Source organism: Stylophora pistillata, chromosome 2, assembly GCF_964205215.1.
Source record: "Stylophora pistillata chromosome 2, jaStyPist1.2, whole genome shotgun sequence".
Classification (NCBI taxonomy): domain Eukaryota; kingdom Metazoa; phylum Cnidaria; class Anthozoa; order Scleractinia; family Pocilloporidae; genus Stylophora; species Stylophora pistillata.
In genome coordinates this window covers 42800652-42819553 of record NC_142520.1, presented here as the reverse complement: position 1 = coordinate 42819553, position 18902 = coordinate 42800652, and the positions used below count along the sequence as shown (strand labels likewise).

The 18902-nt window shown below is 37.4% G+C and overlaps 1 pseudogene across 1 annotated transcript; it reads right to left on the bottom strand.

The window, feature by feature from the left end:
• Positions 1–1827: 1827 nt before the first annotated feature.
• Positions 1828–9655, bottom strand: LOC148739629 (FK506-binding protein 2-like; annotated as a pseudogene). Its single transcript, XR_015996665.1, has 6 exons — positions 9493–9655; positions 8903–8965; positions 8003–8097; positions 3477–3505; positions 2877–2947; positions 1828–2151 (listed from the first exon to the last, which is right to left on the bottom strand). The product of XR_015996665.1 is annotated as an FK506-binding protein 2-like (transcript).
• Positions 9656–18902: the final 9247 nt, after the last annotated feature.

Below are 18902 nucleotides of genomic sequence, written 5' to 3'. Positions count from 1 at the left end.
TATACACGGTATCAATTTCATATAATATATGCTCTTCCATCGGGCCGTGTGTAACTTAAATATACAAATAATCAATCATAAGCAATCTAAAACGAACACTATTTCTACTAATTAATATAATTATAAACTTATGCTAATACTAATATTCCAATACTATATACCAACAGCAATGCTAAAACTAAAAACTAATACTACAACTTGTCACACAATAAGAGCTATTAAATCCAAAACTAAAAAGATTTTTAAGATTATGACAAAAAGCAATTGCTATGTCAGCAGGGATTCTTTGAAGGCAGTAACAGTCGGGTCTGGGTTTTGCTAGTAGTTTAGAGGCTGTTCCATAGTGTAGCACCTCGATAGTGCAGGCTACGTTTTCCGGCTTCAGAGAGTGGTCTAGGAGTAAAGAGATTATGAGCCGAGCCCCTCAAATTATACGTATGAACTTGCGATATTGTTTGAAAAAGATTATGAAGGCGAAGTGGAAAGTGAGCATTGACCACCTTATACATAGCAATCGCTAGCTGCCTAGTTCGCCTTTCTTCAAGTCTATCCCTGCCAAGGTTATGTAATAAACAAGAAGATGGCGTCATATAATCAGAATTGGTTATTATACGAGCAGCCCTATTTTGTAGCTTCTGGAGTCTCTCAGATTGGCATTTTCCGATACAACTCCATACTGGGCTACAATAGTGGAAATAAGGAACAACCGGGGCATTGTCCCCTCTACTAACTATGTACGTGTTAGTCATGTTAATTAAGGTGTCACGCGGTACTACGGCCCTGGCCCGCTTTAGAATTGCCAGGCCAGCTGATACTTTTTTGACGAGTGATCAATTTGAGAGGGCCACGTTAAAGTATCATCAATTTCGACCTCTAGGTATCTCAGTGTGGGTTCTGACTCTATCCACAGAATGTCCATTTATTCTTACATTAGGTTGATGATCTAGATGTGTGATCTTGTATTGAGTAGCAATAATGGAATATTTAGTTTTCTTCACATTAAGACTAAGTTTATATGCTTGGAGCCAAGACTGAATTTTTGTTTAGATCACTATTCAGCTTTATTTGTAGATCAGTAGGATCATGAGCAGTAAGGGTAAGACAAGTAACGTCTTGGTGTTGAGGATAGACTACTCGCGAGAACATCATTTGTATAAATCAAGAATAATATAGGTCCCAGGAAAGAACCCTGAGGGACACCACACACAGTGGAGCCGTAATCAGAAAGAGAACCATTAACATAAGTTATTTGCTTGCGATCAGTCAGATATGATTGAAACCATTTTAAGCTTGTGCAGTCAACCCCATAGAAACTGAGCTTTTTAAGTAGTATTTCATGATCAATAGTAGCGGAAGCTTTTTTGAGATCGAGAAAAAGAACTCCATTTAGTAAGCCATTGTCCATACTAGAAAAACAATCACTGGTTATATCTAGAAAGGCAGTCAAAGTGGAATGACAAGGTCGAAATCCCGACTGAGCATCGGTAAGTAAAACATGCCTCATTAAAAAGTCATAAACTGACTGGGTGAAGACTACTCTCTCAATAAGTTTACTGACAAATAAATATCTATTTATGATGTAGGTCAAGGATGCAGAACTATAAACTCTAATAGGGCACGCCTTTCCAACCAATGACAGCGCGCTCTATATGTGAACTTTAATATAAACTCATATCTACTCGCCAAAAAATTGCTCAGCTTATGGAGGATCTGGCCTTAATTACAGCCCTAACTTATGGGATTCCTTGTCACCTTTTCTCTTTTCAATCCCCAATCGAGTTAATTGAGTTAAGTTCTGGTGTCCGCGCCGATAACTCCAGGAGTGATTCACGAGCTTCAAGCGTTGCGCATGAAAAGTTGCGGAAAGGAGGGGAAGTAGAACCGTGCTATAGCCATCTGCAGGTGAATAAGGGGCTTCACTGTAACGCCATATAATATCGAACAGTTTACAGTTTTATCATTTATTTTTATTTTTCTTGCTCGACTTTGTTTCAGGCTTGTCAGATTCTTTAGATGCCTTTCTATACAGATAGTACAAAATCATTCCAGCCAGGACCGGCCAAAATCCTATTTGCAGAAGTAACTTTGGATCGAACAGCGACTTCCTCTTAAGAGACATGAGCTCGGTTGTAAAAATTAGTACAAAGTTGGCTATGTGTGAATAAAAAGAAAAATAGCAAAATGTTAGGATTTGTTGCTGATTCAGTAACGTACTGTAATGTGATAATAGTATCATGATTAGCGGGTAGATCTCGGGGCTGTGCTGAAATCTTGCCGAGAGAGCAAAAATAGAAGGCTTCTTGACCATTCTCTATGTTATAATGAGAGGATAAGAATTTTTTCCTTTTTTGGCTATTTCCACATACTCAACACATATCTCGTTCGTGATTGGTCAGTGACACAAACTAAAATAAGTTATAGATTGCAATATGAAATTACCGTTGTGCACTCGCTTAGAATCATATAAACAAACAATGCTAAGTTGTACATTATTCCGAAAAACATTAACTTGGTTGATCTTTTACAATTGTTTCATCAAACAACGAAATCGAAGAAAACACAAGCATTTTCCAACCCATGAAAAGTTTTCTAAGTAATGTGTACCAAAGAGGTACCAAAGAGAGTTGAAATGTGAATTTGATGATAAATATAATAAATATTAAAAAATCCCACAAACTACTTTTGCATTTGATGATTAATGGCAATTCACGTTTTGAAAGGTTTTAAAATTTCGGTTGCCCAAGTTCAATTAAGAAAACTTCCGAAAAAACACTTGTGCCATAAATCAGGACTTTCACATGTGCTCAGGTAATTTTCTGTCCTTATAGACCACCTTATGCCTTCCATGGTCCAAAATATAATCAACATTTACTCACGAGGATTAACATTCTGAATTCCACGAGCTCCATACCCTTGGTGAAAAGGGATGATCAATTTTCTTATTTCTCTGAAAAATAAAAAGAACAGAAGTGTATACTAGTTGCAGAATAGTTTGAGCACTGCTTCTGTACACTCACTGCAGGGAGCAACAAAACTGAATGGTGACCCAAAAAGGGTTTTTGAACTTATTTGTAGACTATACAAAAAAAAAAAGGAGGGAGAGAAAGTCATCTAAGATAGTAAGGGGCTCTTAGGTCCAAAGTGAGTTTTATTTTGGCAGCTGCCATGTCTATCATATTATCAGTTATGTTTGCAAATAATTTATTTCAAATGAATAGTACTTGAAAATAGTACCCACCATGAGCCACTAATGGATTTCTGTACTTATCTTCAGGCACAATTTTTTGCTCCTCAATTTGTTGCTCATAATGATGTAAAATTTTAAGCAGGTATTTTTCTTTCACTTGAGGAAATCCTGCAAAGCCTCACTCTGGAACATGCAAGTCTCCTGCTTAATGGTACCATCTGCTGAAAAAAGAAAATCTTCAACTTTGTTATTGTTGTTGTTTTAATTACATAGCATTTCTAAAACTTACCCAATGCACAATTATACCCATCTCCCAGCCTGTTAGAAAGAGAAAATATAATCAATCAATAGATAAAGAAATTAACCAGTGAGTGAAAAAGTTATGGTGGCAGTTACTTGTCAACTGGTGAGCTTTCTGGTATTGTTTACATGAGATCAAGAATGGGGAAATCTTAAAAGAGCTTTAACTAGTGGATTTTAACCAGACAGTAGAAGAGGTCAAAATATTGGAAGTTATCTCTGCCTGCAGTTTTAACACAGTAAATACAATTTACTTTTTATTTTAAATAATGCTCACCAGGTTAGATATCATAAAGGGTCCTAATGTAATCAAATTAACTAGCACAACTGAATGAGGAGACACTGAAACCTTATTGGAAAATAGGAACCCAATGTGTAAATTGTTGAACATGCAGCAACTGGACCAGATTGGTAAATTGAGGTGGTTTTAAATTTAAACCAGGGCACCAAAAATGGAAAAGCTTGAGAGGCAAATGATTGGTAGACTAACCTCAATCAATATCATTTAAAATCTAACTGTAACAACAGCATTCAAGTAGTTTCAATGGTGCAGAATAAATTACATTCAGTTGTTAAGTAACAAAACTAACAATTCAAATGTCAAACAAATGTAATCAAAGTTACTTTAAGTTAGTCCCAGTATATTTGGCTAATCGGCTTACTAGACTGGAATCTTCAATAAGACATCTTGCAAGCATCAAACATGCAGAGTAACCCACTACATAATAATGTCAAAATAATAGAAAAAACATGAATACTAAAAAGGAAATACTTCTAAGATTATGCATAATTACAGTGTTTCTTCAAAAATGTACAAAGTAACCTGGATACTAAAATGACTTGGTGACCTTTATTGTAGCACGGTCATGGCATTAAGGATCATTGAGATTTAGCAGTGTTTCCCAATTGATAACTACCAATAATCCTATTCATGTTCATAATATGGAAAGACTAAACATTACGTTCACGGTGAACTGAGTTAACCCGCTCACAATAGTGCAGCCTGCGCGAAATTTGCGGTGAACACAAACGACGGCTTCTTTTTCAAATGTTCGTCTCATTTCTCAATGCTTAGACACTTACGTTTAATTGACACTTATACAAAACACTAAGTTAAAGAACCCTAGGCATAACTTAAAGATCATTAAAATGGAGGTGAGTTCAGTAGGAAGATTGGGCTAAATTCGCAGAGCATGACGGCAAACGTGACAAAAGTCCAGATTTCATGGTAGTAGTACAGAATGTGACGTGTTCCTGAAAAACGTCGTGTTAACAGAAAAGGTCAGAAAACATTTGATTTTGTCAACAAAATTCGTGGAAAAACGAAGGAGCCTGACGATATATCAAGAATTGGTGTGGCTGCAAGTTAATTGACGTAAATCTGTTGTTGACATTTCGCCCTTCTCAAATTTCACGGTTTTATTTTAATAAATTATCTCTGCGCTACAGAACAAACCGATTTTTGTTAGAAGGAACGTCGAAAGATGAGGCGACATAAGATCACGTAACCTTTTTTGCCGTACATTATAGATAACTCTCTAAGATGGGAACACGGAACATAGAAGGATAAGTTCGTTAGATTCTGACAAAGGTATCCTTGTTAAGTCACTGTTACCATATAAAACGTAGATAGAATTGAATTTGGAGTTAATTGTAAAAACCGTTTTAAATAACATTTATCAAACTAAGGAATTCATAAATAGGTGAACATAACAGGTTTTATGCGAGGCGTGGCCGAAAAAGGTCTGTTTTCTCCTTTCTCCTCCATCGTTACCAGTCATCAATCTCTACCACAATAAAAAGCAAAAAAGACCTTATAAAACTGTAAGACCGTCTTTTTAATTTGCCTCAGGATCATTTTCTGGAGGTGAAAAGGGATAAGGTAGAGCCGCGGGAAGTGATCAGAAGTGAGCCCCAAAGGTCGAGGGGAGGGAAAAAAAGCAATTAATCCTGAAAAATGTTATCCTATAAACCTCTTATGTCCATTATACTAGATACCGTTTTTCATGAGTGACCGGCACACCCTTGAATCTCTCTATTTTCTGTACCTTTTTTACCTTCCTTTTGCTGGAAAAAAATGTGTTGGCGTCTTCCAGCTCAGGGAGTGAGAGGGAAACGGAACACAGCGCCCGAAAACGCGTTCACTCCGACTCCGAGGCTACTGAGCCTGAACCAGCGAAGACGGCTAAGCTAACAGGAGTCCAGAAGTCGATTTCGGCCTTCTCCAGTGGTGCGGGAAGTTCTTCTGCATCACCAGCAGCAGTAAATGTTTCACTTCACGGAGAAAAGGAAAAATCGTCACCACGGTCATTAAAAGCAACACAGTTTAACATAGCGTCATCGAAGTTTATCGCTTTGGTCACAGGAAGTGCTATTATAGACGACACACTATTTTTTGTTCGTCTTTGTTAAGCCAGCAGCTGAACGAGTTTAAAAAGTCCTCGCGCGAATTGTATGGTCTAAAACAAGACGCCAGACGGCAAATATAGGATCATTTGAGGTAGATGTCGGGATTTGCGGGCATGCAGCTGATGGAAGTCTCCCCACCTTCACAGCTGAGACTGAAGCTGAATGGCAGAATGTCGTTGTCCGATTACAAAGCCAATTAAACCAGTATCTGCTGTTAAGTGAGTAATATGACTGCTATTCAACATAATTACCATAGTTACCAACACAATTTCAAAATGTTCAATGTTCTCACGGAGGCAAGGGATCTTTGCTTTGAAGGTGATCACAATAGTGTAGATCTCGTCATAGAGGAAGCAGTTTTGTCTTTGATGACTCTATCGCACTGTCTACTACATGTACTTCCCGAGGAAGAAGTATTCGTCCACCAACGAGGCTTGACTTATAACTTACTCAACACATTTGGTTGGTTCTCAAAAACTCAACTGATTAACTACTACCCCTTTGCGTCCATGAGGCGTGGCGAATTTAGTGCGTAGTTTTACTTTTAAAACGCTAACGGTTTTGCTTGGTTACGTGTCACTTTATATAAATGAATGAAACATTTAAATCTTGCTCTAACTCTACTCTTCGTCACACCAAGGGTGGACGCAAATGGCAGTACCGGCCGGTAAGTTGACCGTAACCAACGCTCCTCGTTTAAAATATGCGACGACCTCCGTCACGGCTGGTGTCCTAGTGCGATATGATGTTGCTTCGGAGATCGAACTTCATTTGCGTTGATGCTTATTTGATCAGCGAGTTCCACACGACGACAGCACGACGTTTGAATCGGCCCTTAGTTGAGCTCTTTATTCAAACGATCAACAGTACGTTTATCAACTAAAACACTTCCAAGAATTGTGTTCCTGGATGACTGTTTAAATGTAAGCACGAGACTAAAAAGAGAGGTACGAAAGCTTGGCCAACGATCGACAATGAAACACGAATAAGAAGTCCTGAAGCGTGATTTTAATCAAGGTAAACCAAGTATGGGTGAGTCTTTGTCACTATAACGATCTCTGTGACTATTATTAGAAACGCAAAGTTATACGTACACTTATGTGTGGTTCATCTTCGCATACGAGCACTAACAATAGTAAATTATAGTTACGGACTGCATCCCATAAATTTAGTGAGACGGTGACAATTGAATTATAGCAAACAAGAGACAGCGACACTTGTCCCTTGCCAAACAAGCGACAGGTGGGTCGAGGAACGAGCGACAGAGCGACATCAAAAACCCCCTTGGAAGGCCTCATATATAGATTGGGGTACTTATCATTGTTTGCAATCCTTTGGTATCAACACAGCTATTTAGTAATTATATGCTGCTAAAATTGGCATCTTCACAATCATTACTCATTTCATTGATCTCTTCCAATTGGTTTTTAAGAGCTGTACCTTTTCACCTACGAGTTGGCTACACTTTATTTTCCCTGGTTTTTAACAAAAATAAAGCTAGATTGTGATATGCCCTAACCCACCGCAGCTAAACAGTAATTTTGTCACATTTGATGTCCACCCTTGATCTTAACATCCTCCCTTATCTTTGCTTATATAGGAAGGAGATCAGCACGTCCCAAAAATGATTGTTTTCTAGTCAGGCTTTGAATGTTTTTTCTTTCTAATTTTTACACCTCATTATGTCAAATGAACGTACATAATACTTTAGTAGCTAAAAAATTCAAATATTAGAAGTCAAAGAAATACTTAATTTTTTAGAGCAATTTTCATTAGACTATGTGTAAGTACTGACAGTAACCAAGATTACAGAAGTTTTCCTTCACTTTGCTATGTGATTGGTCATTCAAGGTAAACTAGCTCTGTCTTCTGAGTCAACCAATCAAATTAAAAAAAAACATTTAACATCAATGCTCACTTGAGTAGTTTTCACGCTTCACGCAATTCGTTTGTTGTTACATTGAGTTCTCATTAGCTCCTTCAGGATTTTTGTTTTGCTCTGGTTGGCAGTTGAGTGATAACTTTGGCTTTATAATTTTACAACACCAAAATGAAATTTCTCTTACTAATATAGCTAAATAATCAAAGAGACCAACAGCAAGTTACCTTTGATAACCTTCCCTTTCCCCAAAATGGAACTCAAGTGGTTTTCTTCCTTTTGCTAGGGATGAGTCAAACATTTGTCCATTCTCCAGTGTACCCTACAAGAGATCATTGAGAAAATAAGGAATTCCATACATTTATGACAGCCACATCTTTCATCTGAACTGAGATCAGGTTTGTTCATTTCTTTGGTAGTTTGTTTGCTTTGTTTTGTTTTGTCTTTTTGATAAGGGAGTCTTTTGAAGTGATGATGAAAAGGTATGTGGTAGAGATGGCAAAATCTATCCATTAATGACAGCTTGGCACCCTAGTGATTATTTAATTTGTCTTCCATGATCTTTTAAAGTGATGGCTGAGAGACTAATGGGCGTGCTTGGGAAGGGATGTGGAATATATCTATTATTAACAGCCAGGATAAGGACCAGACTTGTCTTTTCCTTTGTACTGCTTTGTTTTGTTTGTTTGTTTTTAGTCTATTTTGTGTTATTTGGTTTGCTTGTTTGTGAGGGCAAAAAGTGATCGGAGAAGGAAACGGTTAGTACAGAGCCCCTATCCTCGATCCCTAAATTACCATTCATGATACTTACATTCATATTTCCTGCCCTTCAGTGAAAGAGATGGCAATTGGAAGAAAGGTATATAGTGTAGGGCTCTAACCATACCCTTTTCTGTACTCTCTTTGAACTTTCAAGCAAAATATCTTGTTCAACAAAACAACTTTCCTCCCACAGAAGGCGTTTTGATTTTTATTCTGACCATTAGCCTTCCCCACCCCCTCAATATCCTCCAGTTTCTGTGGTTCAAACTTCTCTTTCAACAATGTAAGCATGTGAGAACATCCTTCTAATAGGAAATTCTATTGACCCTTTTAAATTGGGAAGCAGACAATATATATGTACATACTGTATAGTGAACAGACACAATGTCACCATTATCTGCTTTGTCCTCACAGGTAGCAGGCTTGTACTGAAACAGAAAGATAATGCATATAGAATACTTCATGGAAAAACAGTCAACATGATATTGACACACACAATATATTGACGCACATGATATTGACGCTCGTTCATATCACCGCAGAAATAACTGGAAAACACATTAGATTACAACTTACAGTCTTATCGATATTTCAAGAACAAACCTAATAGCCTCAACCACTTTTGGCTAACCAAACCTATATCGATCCCTTTTCACCCTAACATATTTTCCTATAAAATTCACCAGAGTCCTCCCATATGCATGCCATGTTTAAGAACTTGAGCTTTAATTTAGAGTAGTATTCTCGACTGCATACCAAATTATTACCCGCACAAACACAAATAATACCAACTTTACAGACCCTGTATAGATAATAATTTTTTTTTTCCAAGACAAGATGAAATCCAACTTCGGGTCAAAACTCATAAAATTTCAGAAATTGGCAAGATCTCAAAGAAATATTACCTGTCATTAATTTTAAGCCCATGCATGTAGTTTGTACGAGGTTCACATGCCTCAACAATCGTCTCTAGATCCTTCTTCTTTTTGGCTCAGAGGCATATACTCTCATAAAAGGAAAAGGAAAAGCAAAACACTACAGAATAGTAATCCTAAGTTGTTCTCCATTTGAGATCATTATCCAATCTACATTATCTGTGAGTGTAAATAAAATGTTGGCCGTAATCTAATCGTGGCAAAAATTAAAGAGGCAGGCGCGTTTTCTGATTGGAGCCTCGAGAAAACCTGGGAATGAATCTCAAGTCAATATGGCGGACGAAGGGGGCCTAGAAGAATTGGAGAAAAAAAGATTGACTCTCTATCGCATCCAGAAGTGATGGCTCTCTTCACTGAAAAACTAGGAAAGATAATGGGAGGTACATTGTTTATTGGATTGCCAAATGAACCAACTCTCGATGAACTGAACTCGTAGATTGCACTGGAACATGGCCGCGCTATTGTTGTAAACGTTCGTCAGCAAGATGAACAAGGCACTTTGCTACGTAAGAAGAACCTCAGATGTTTTCTAACGTAAAATTTTTAATCGTGGAACGACTGTTAATTATTGATGGAGAAATAGCATAAGAATATCAAAATAAACTAATATTGATTAGGAAAATATTATTATATATTAGACTTACCACTAAAAATTTAACTGGTCGTCTGTTATCGAGAGCTTTCAATCGAAATACAATAGCATATGAAGTTGACACGATAACCCAATTTATTATATAGATACTGATGAAATACCAGGAGTTTTCCTTTTACTAAAAAATCATACAGGGTGTATCTTCACCGCGCGCAGTGAAGATACTTTTTTTATCTTTCACGTGTGAGGATATTGGTGTGGTCATGGCTACCACTTTTTGCAGGTTCGAAAATGAATAAAAAAAGTTGGCTTTTATGTGGAAATCTCATCAGTACCTATATAATAAACAGAACATTACATGGCCACTTGGGGGTACGAAATTTATCTTCTCGTGCTGAAAGTAGCTCTCAAGAGTGAGTGGAGCGAACTCGTGAGAGATACTTTCAGCACGAAATGATAAAATTCGTATCCCCGCGCGACCATGTAATATCCTCTATATCTACAGCAGGTATTATATGCATCATGCTCAGCAAGGTCTGGCTGCCTAGTTTCCAAGACCAGCTGTGTAATGTTCTCAAACTTTTGCAATTACTCATAGAAGTCCCTTATTTTGCAGATTGTTTTCAAAATGTACATTGCATGATAAAACGATTATTGAATTGGTTTTTCGCATGATTTGATGAATTGCCAAAGCTTGTGTCTGTGTTATCTGCCTTACCCTATGGCTTTGGCTGGCAACTCAGACCTTGGTTTTGATAAATCATGATATCATACCCAACCTCATCCAGTAATTTCTTATAGTAAGGATATACAGCTGTACTATACAGTAACGTGGAAAGTGCCTTTCTTGTACACTGACAGGCTAAATCAGAATTAATTGCCAAGTACCATTCACCTTCGAACAGTCAAGAGACAGAATTGCCTGTCAAGTGGGTCATTCCTGACCATGTTTTGGTACACTGGTGGAAATAAACTAAATTTTTGTTTTGCTGTGGTTTCTACTAATTAAAAACAATTTTTTTACTCCAGTGTAAGTAACATTGGTGGGCATTTTAATACCTCATCCCTTTGCAGATTGGTTCATATCCTCCACTATTAACTCTACTTTGGTGAATAATTATCAATTACTATATTGTTACTTATTATTGATATAATTAACTCTTGAGGGAACTCCAATGAACAGAGATGAAAGCCAAAAGAACAAGGCCGGGTTGTTCAAAAGGGGGTTAAGAAAACCCAGGGTTAGTGTGAAATTTAATCACAGATCCAAGTGCTTTAAAATAATTTGATGACTGAATGCTCTAAAAAGAATTGGGAAAATTATCCTAAAACAGCTTTTGAATAGAGAAATATAGAAACCTGCATTAAAATTTAACCCTGGGTTAGCACTAATCACTCTTTGAACAGCTGAGCCCAGAATGTTATTTATTTGATGGTTCTATAATTATATGCAGTGTGTATACATATACTGTTCTTCATTTTTTAAAACACCTTCAGCCGTAGTTGTCATCCAAGATGCAACAGTGCATGACTTAAAGAAGGCAATACAAAGACACATCTCACTTAAAATTTCCAGGGAAGGAGGCCTAAATGTTGTCTCCCGGTAAGTGGATTTAAGAAATTTAATCATGTTAATTTTACCCAGTCACGTACTATTTTCTATACCAAGCAGGTTGTTTTCCTTTAACATTAATATCTCTTTCCTAAGCTTTCAGTCCTCTGTACACTGCCCACAAAAATAAACATTGAGGTAAAATATTTAGCCAAATTCAAGATAGTTTAGAATTCAGTCTAATTAAAGAAAGCTTAAATTTTGTCGAAAAAAAAAAACTGAGGCCCTATTATTTTACATAGTTTGATATTTCTGATTGATTTAATCCGATGGCCATTACACACTGTACTTTCAAGATAAAATATCAGCCTAACACTTTGTGTGTGCTATACATTGTTATATTATTTTTGCACTCTGTAGCCTTAAAAATTTGGTATTGAATCAAGCAACATACTCTAATTTTCATTTCATCTCATTAACTTTGTTAACTTGAAAACCTGTTGAATTTTATAGTAGAACACTCACGCTTGTGGCGAAGGGTTATAAATATTAACTTGACCTGTTTAACTTATATGCAAAGCTAAAACATCTGAGTGTAGAGATACAGAAATTGAAATTCCTGCAGCATGGATACCTACTATCAAAAAGCATCTGATCAGTGTGCAAGTGACTGGTGACAACGTTGATGTTACCACAATATCAGTTTACGAGCCAAACTGGCAGGCTGGCTATTGGAAACTGAAAACCACAAGCCAAAACTAAATTTCCACTATTCTGTGGCTAGTTGCGGCTATATGTACAGTTAGTGTTGAGTCCTGTAATTACATGGCTTTTGTACTGCTAGTCACTTAAAATCTTCTGTTTGTTTTGTATTGAAGCTGGGATGAGCTTCATTTAATTGGGAGCCATGAGGCTTGTAATTCTTCTTTCTTCTCATTTAATTTGTGGACTGGAGTCGACTGTTGGAACTGGAAGTGGACTCGTTTGCGAGGATCTTGTCAGGAACTGGAAGTTATGGCCAGTAGTCAATGGGAGCTGAAAATTGATTAATGAATACATAGAGTTAGCGATGTAAACTGTAGTACAGTTGTATTTTGATTGCAAGTAATTTTTTGAACATTGGCAATGGGAGGGAGAGCTTTAGTCTCTAAGGTTCTTTACACATTAAAAATAGCATGTGAATTTTACAGACAGGATAAGCTAGGACTGGTCTTTTTATGAGTAAAAGTCACTCTGAAAACTATAAGAATGTTGTGAATATGAAAACGTAAAGTTGTAAAGAACTTCTTAGGATTACTTTCATGTCCACTAGATCGCACGATACCACAAATGTTTCTTCCACAAAATCTGCCTAGGAGATTGGCCGACACTTTGTATCCATCAAGAAACTCAAGGTAGATATCATCACTGCAGGGCTTTCTATCTGAAATCTTCAAGGAGAAATTCAGCTCCACATAATGCCGTTTTGGAGCTTGCAAAAGTTGGCTTAACGGAAACTGTGGCACAACTCTGTGAAGGCATACTTCCGCCATTAGCCCAGCTGCTTATGAAATCAAGAGGAAAAGATAGGACAGTCAGGAAGCTTCCTAACTGAGATCGCGAAATATGTCAATGTCGCCAAAGCTATGAAAAGATAGCATCTCGACTAGAAGCTCTTTTCAAAGTCGTTTCAGGGAACGATCAATATGACATTTTGATGAACCCTAATTTCCCCCCTACACTGTCACTCCCTTAATTCAAACATGGAGGTCACGAGAATAAAGGAAATGATCACCAGCCATTCGGAGACCATTACATTAAACGATTGAGAAATTGGCCAACGTAACTCAGACGGATTACTCACTGAAACCTAACTGGTAAATATTCAGATAAATCTAGATGTCTTTAACACCTGATTTTGAAATTAAGCGCCTTTTGGACAGACTGTTCTCGTATAAAATGTGAATGACATGACTACGCGAGCGCGCGTTTGATGCCAAACAACAGAAGTGAAAAGTTAAAGATTCTGAGCGCAGTGAATGGAGCCCTTTTTTTTTGTACAATTTTGGAAATGATCGTTTTTCAGTATAATGTAGGCAGAAAATGAAACAAAAAAACCGCTAATGCATTTTTTTTTAGTGACTTCAGGCGCCGCATAAATTGCGACACAAACATGGTCGGGATCTGCTGCTAATATAACCAATCAGACTCGAGAGAGAAGCAGAAATCAACTTGAGTGCTGTGTTTTCTCGTAATTTCCCAAGGAGCAGTAACTCTATTTTCTTAATGCTCTCCAGCCGGGGTTATCCACAGTCTGTCTCCCGTGCGCATGTCACCTACTTTCTCGCGAGTTATTTAATGCAGGCCAGGATATTTAAGGAATTAACATGCGGGCTATTTTCGTGAGAACAAAAACCGAGTGTCTAAAATTAACTAATTTCAATCCTATTGAATAGGTTTAAATAACACATGTTGTCTCTTAACTTGATACTCCATTAGATAAAGAGAACAGTGCTTACAGAAAGCAATAATGAAAGCCCAGAAAGTCCTTTTGGACACCATCTTCCTGTTTTTTGCGGATGGGCTGAGGGGAAGTTTGAAGATCGAGTAGAGTTTCAGAATATACTCAAATAAATATATCTCATTAGAAGTTTTGTTGTGTAGTATTGCAGAGTGTTTTCACGAATTGTGCCGTGTTTTGACGAGCCCGTAGGGCGAGAGATTTATTATCCAACACGCCAAATTATTATTTCAGTGCGGGCGAATTTCGCGGATATTTCTGGAGTACAAATATCGCGTGATAGATATTTGTACTCGTCTCGCGCATTATTTGTACTCTATGAAGCACATTTGGATAATAAATACATCTTATTAGACGTTTTGTTGTGTGGTATCGCTGAGTATTTTAACGAGTTGTGCCGTATTTTAACGAGCCTGTAGGGCGAGTCAAAGTACAAACAACGAGTAAAAATACTCCGCGATACTACACAACAAAACGTTTGATAAGAGATTTACTATCCAACACGCCAAATTGTCATTTCAGTGCGAGGGAATTTCGTGGGAAGGTAATCAGTTTGGAATTTCAGTGCGAGGGAATTTCAGTGCGAGGGAATTTCGAATTTTCGTGTCTCGCGTGTTATTTGTACTCACGAAGAACATTTGGATAATAAAGTAAAGTAATGGATAATGCATTTTTATCCAGGTGAAGCGCACTGTATGTTTGTGGAATCTCGGAATACACGACAGGTCTCAGATGCCGCGTCTCTCTTTCTCACAAAGAAGTTAAAAATGATAAAATGTAGCCATATCATAATCGTCATGTATTATATAAATTTTTGAAGACACTGTTGTGCAGAACTGAAGCTTTAACGGGGACTTCTCTGAACCATATTTTAGCACATCTGGTAACTGAATAAAAACGATTTATGTTGTCACAATATTATGAAATTGTCCCTAAACTGGAAAAGAAGGTTGACAAAGAAATTCTTGAAAAAAGTAATTTCTCCCCTACCTTGTGATTAAATTTTCTCCAGTGATGTAATCTTCAAAGTTGTCTTATTCTTCTACGGCACTTCTGCTTTATTCGAGTTGAAAACTCGTCAAACTGAAAAATGAAAATACACGGTTTTGAGAGATTTTTAAATGAAGTAACAAAAGAGTTCATGATGAGATTAATAAACTACACTTCATGAATCGTATTCAAATCTTTGACACAGGAGAGTGATTATTCAATTACCTCACAACTTGACAACGGATTGATTTCCTGTGGCTTTTCTGAAAGTAACCAAACGATACAGGGTTTGCAAATTCCTTTTTTGAACATACGACAGTATAATCTCTTGGTTTGGCGCTATTTGTTTACAAACCTTTAGGAACTAAAATCTCGCATTTGGCTTTGAGAAGAATAAATACACTTTGAGCGAGTTTATAGGTTATGTAGATTTGACCGATTTCCCTGAAATCTCGACAAAACATTCCAGGGATAATGTCAAACGAAAGTGTGACAGAAAATTTTAATATCTGAAATATTTTTTACGTGGTCCATTTATGCAACACGTTTCGCATATTTTACACTACACTAACTTTAGATGCAGATATCTAGACAACCAATCAAACTAACGGAAAAGCCTAATATACTTTTGTTGATTGATGCCTTGTGAATAAGACTGCTGGTGCTGCAGGATCCGATACCCAATAAATTCAAAAGGAGGATCCCGGTAGTTTCACGCCTTACCGGCTTCTGTTATTTCCTAAATAAAAATATTGCCTAAATTACATTTTCATCGCAAACTGCATTTATTAAGCTTTCTTTTGATGTAAAGTTTGTTAGGGTTTTCTTGAAACTAGTGTGCGTACGAATCTTTTTCCTGAAGGACACCCTCTAAGTTGGGAAGTAACCTTAAATGGTAAGGAGCACCAACTTGGCTGCTATTTAAAGAGATTTAGAGACATTTGCCAGGGGGTTTGGCTTAGTCAATTTCACGGCAGAAAAATGTTTGAATCATCAGGAAATATTAGCTCTCAGCCCGGAAGCTCAAACACTCTTAAGGAATATGAGAATATTTGAACTGATCACTCCTCATATTCGTTTTCGATGAGATTTGGACAAAAGTTTTGAAAACTTTATTGATCATTTTAGCATATTAACATATTAGTCTAGGCAAATTGTGTGCATAGAACAAAAGACTGATAGTTTAAACCAGGAGCCTAGCCAGGATTTTTCAAAGGGGGGGTCACAGAGGCTACTCACCATTTACACCGCTGCTCTCCCACGTATATCAGCGGGCTCAGTCGTATTATCGCGGCATGAAGACTCATATCAATGGGTTTTACGGCCAAGATATTGTCATGGCGTTTTCTCCATCTGAATATTGTAGGTTGTTTGCTCTCAAGAAGACCCACCAAAGGGGGCTCACGGGCACCCCAGGACGCCCCCCCCCCTGGCTACGCCCTTAAATTATATCAATAGTAAGCTTCTGTTAATAATGAAAAACTATTGAATGACAGCTTGCCACAATAAGTGTCGCAGCCATCCATTCTGTCTACAGTACCAATTATTGGGTCACTTCACATTACCTCACACAGAAGAGAACATAGCAGTTAATTCCTATCATCAATCTCAAGAAATAAGATTTTCAAGATCACGACACATACAGCAAAGTGAAATATAACTCAACGGGTTTGAAATTCATAGTGCACTTCGAGTCAAAATTCACTTTGCAAGGAGAAAGCATTAATATCCTTCTGAAATAAAACAGGACAGAATACAGCTGAAGCCATTCGTTTCGAATTACACTTAAACATGAAGAAAACAGCACCAGTTTTAACTCATGAGAGAAATCCCACGAATTTTTTTTGAGATAAATTGACTAGTTGGAACGAAAGCTAGACAAATAGTTAACTGACACTAGTGAACGATTTTGGGGCCATGTGATAAAAAAGTTTTACGGAAGTTTTTCCTCTAAATAGCTCTTCAAGCTCGAAAAGACAATGATAAAAACTACCACTAAAACACAGGCAAAAAATAAGCAAAAAGAGGAGGTGATTGAGGCAAGACCATAACCGTTGTTAAGACACATGCCTACCTACCATGTACAACAGACTTAGAGAGCAAAAATACCAAAGACGATTTTGAGTCATGACTTGGAAAATCTACCAAGAGCTCCCGAAAAATAATTCGCTGAAGGTTGCGGTAAGAGCATCTCAATCCTGAAGCTGGAACATTTTTTAAACGGCCTTGTGTCCTATATGACTGTAAAGAGAACGAAAGGACGAGGTTACGCAAAGTGATTTGATGCTTGGGGGTCACCTTAAACTTGACGCAATTTTACTTCGAAGTTGAAGTAAAAAAAGATCAAAATCGAAACATCAACATCTTGAAACTAACCTTCGAGGTTTGTAATCTCATATTCACATGTGATCTTCAGTAAATCAAATCTCAAACTTCAAGTTTTTGGACTTTTTTGGCGCTATGTTCGCACTTTGATCATTAAAATATCCTAAACCACCACCCGCAAACACCAAGGGTATCCACAGAGTTAGAAATGTTGGTGAACTTTTCATACTCCTTCACCCACCTTCAAAAAATATTACAAAAAGGTGTCGTTCGTCCAGTTGAAAACCATCAGAAGCGCGTTGAAAACATGAAAATGGCGCCGAACGCGCCAAACTTATTCCACTCGCGCATGCGCAGACAAAATGCCTCTCTGCTGCGAAAAGGGAGTTACTACATCGGGTGTCGAGTGGAAAAGTTAGAGACCACATGAAGAAAATACTCTCAGACTGAGTGATACTATACACAACAAACGAAATGATAACCAGAATATTACATTTTATGCCGAAAAAAATATTTTGAAATCTCGTCACGCGGAGACGAACACAAAGAAAGCTTAAAAAATGCAAATGTCGTGTTAATGTTTCAAATATTCGCCCCATTCGTTGGAGGAATCAGAGTCGAAGATGGCATTAATTCCCTAGCGTTCTGCATTTTTTCCAGCAAACTCGCCTCGTTGAAGTCTGTTCAGTGAAGATGGTTCAAATTGTTTAGAGTATGCTTCAGATGTTGAGAAAGATCTTCCTTCGTGTAAACTCAGTCATTGAATTTATTCTCGTCCTCTAGAACATCGCGATCTGTCGCCGCGGTAAGCCATATTTGTCAGGTAGGTGTTCCAAATTGTGCTGAAGTGCTTGTATAAGATTTATTTTTGGAATGAAACACTTTTTTTCGAGTTCCTCTTTGAATTTTTTTTTTTTACTCCTTTTTTGGAAGTTTTTATACCTAACTTTTTTAAATCAAAATTCAGCGAGAATTTTGAAACTACCACTCCATTGTTTCATTTTGAATGCTTGCACACTCTTCGTTTAACATGAATCCTTTAAACCCTAAGAGTGACCAGTATCCAATTTCTCCTTACAATATCACCCCTGAATCACACCTCAGGGTCAGGAGAATTAAGGAAATGATCACCAATTCAAGAAGCTCTTGATTGTTACACAAATTCTCCCCATCGGCACCATAGGAAATGTATAGAGAATAGTAAAGAGAACATGTATTCTGATATCAGGTCAGGGTGTAAAGGGTAAAGCAATTGCATAGCAACCGGTTAACACTAGTTAAATTCGAATAATGAAGTTTCATGCTTGATCTTTCGGTCATAAAACTTATTTCCAATTGATCTTACTGTAATATTATTTATTATCAAAACTGCAGTGTTTTGGAAGGATTTCCAGCCCTTGTAAGTGTCATAAAAGTACGAGAGTTTTTACGTTTGTTTGATATCTCCAATCAGCTTCTGACACGTCACTCG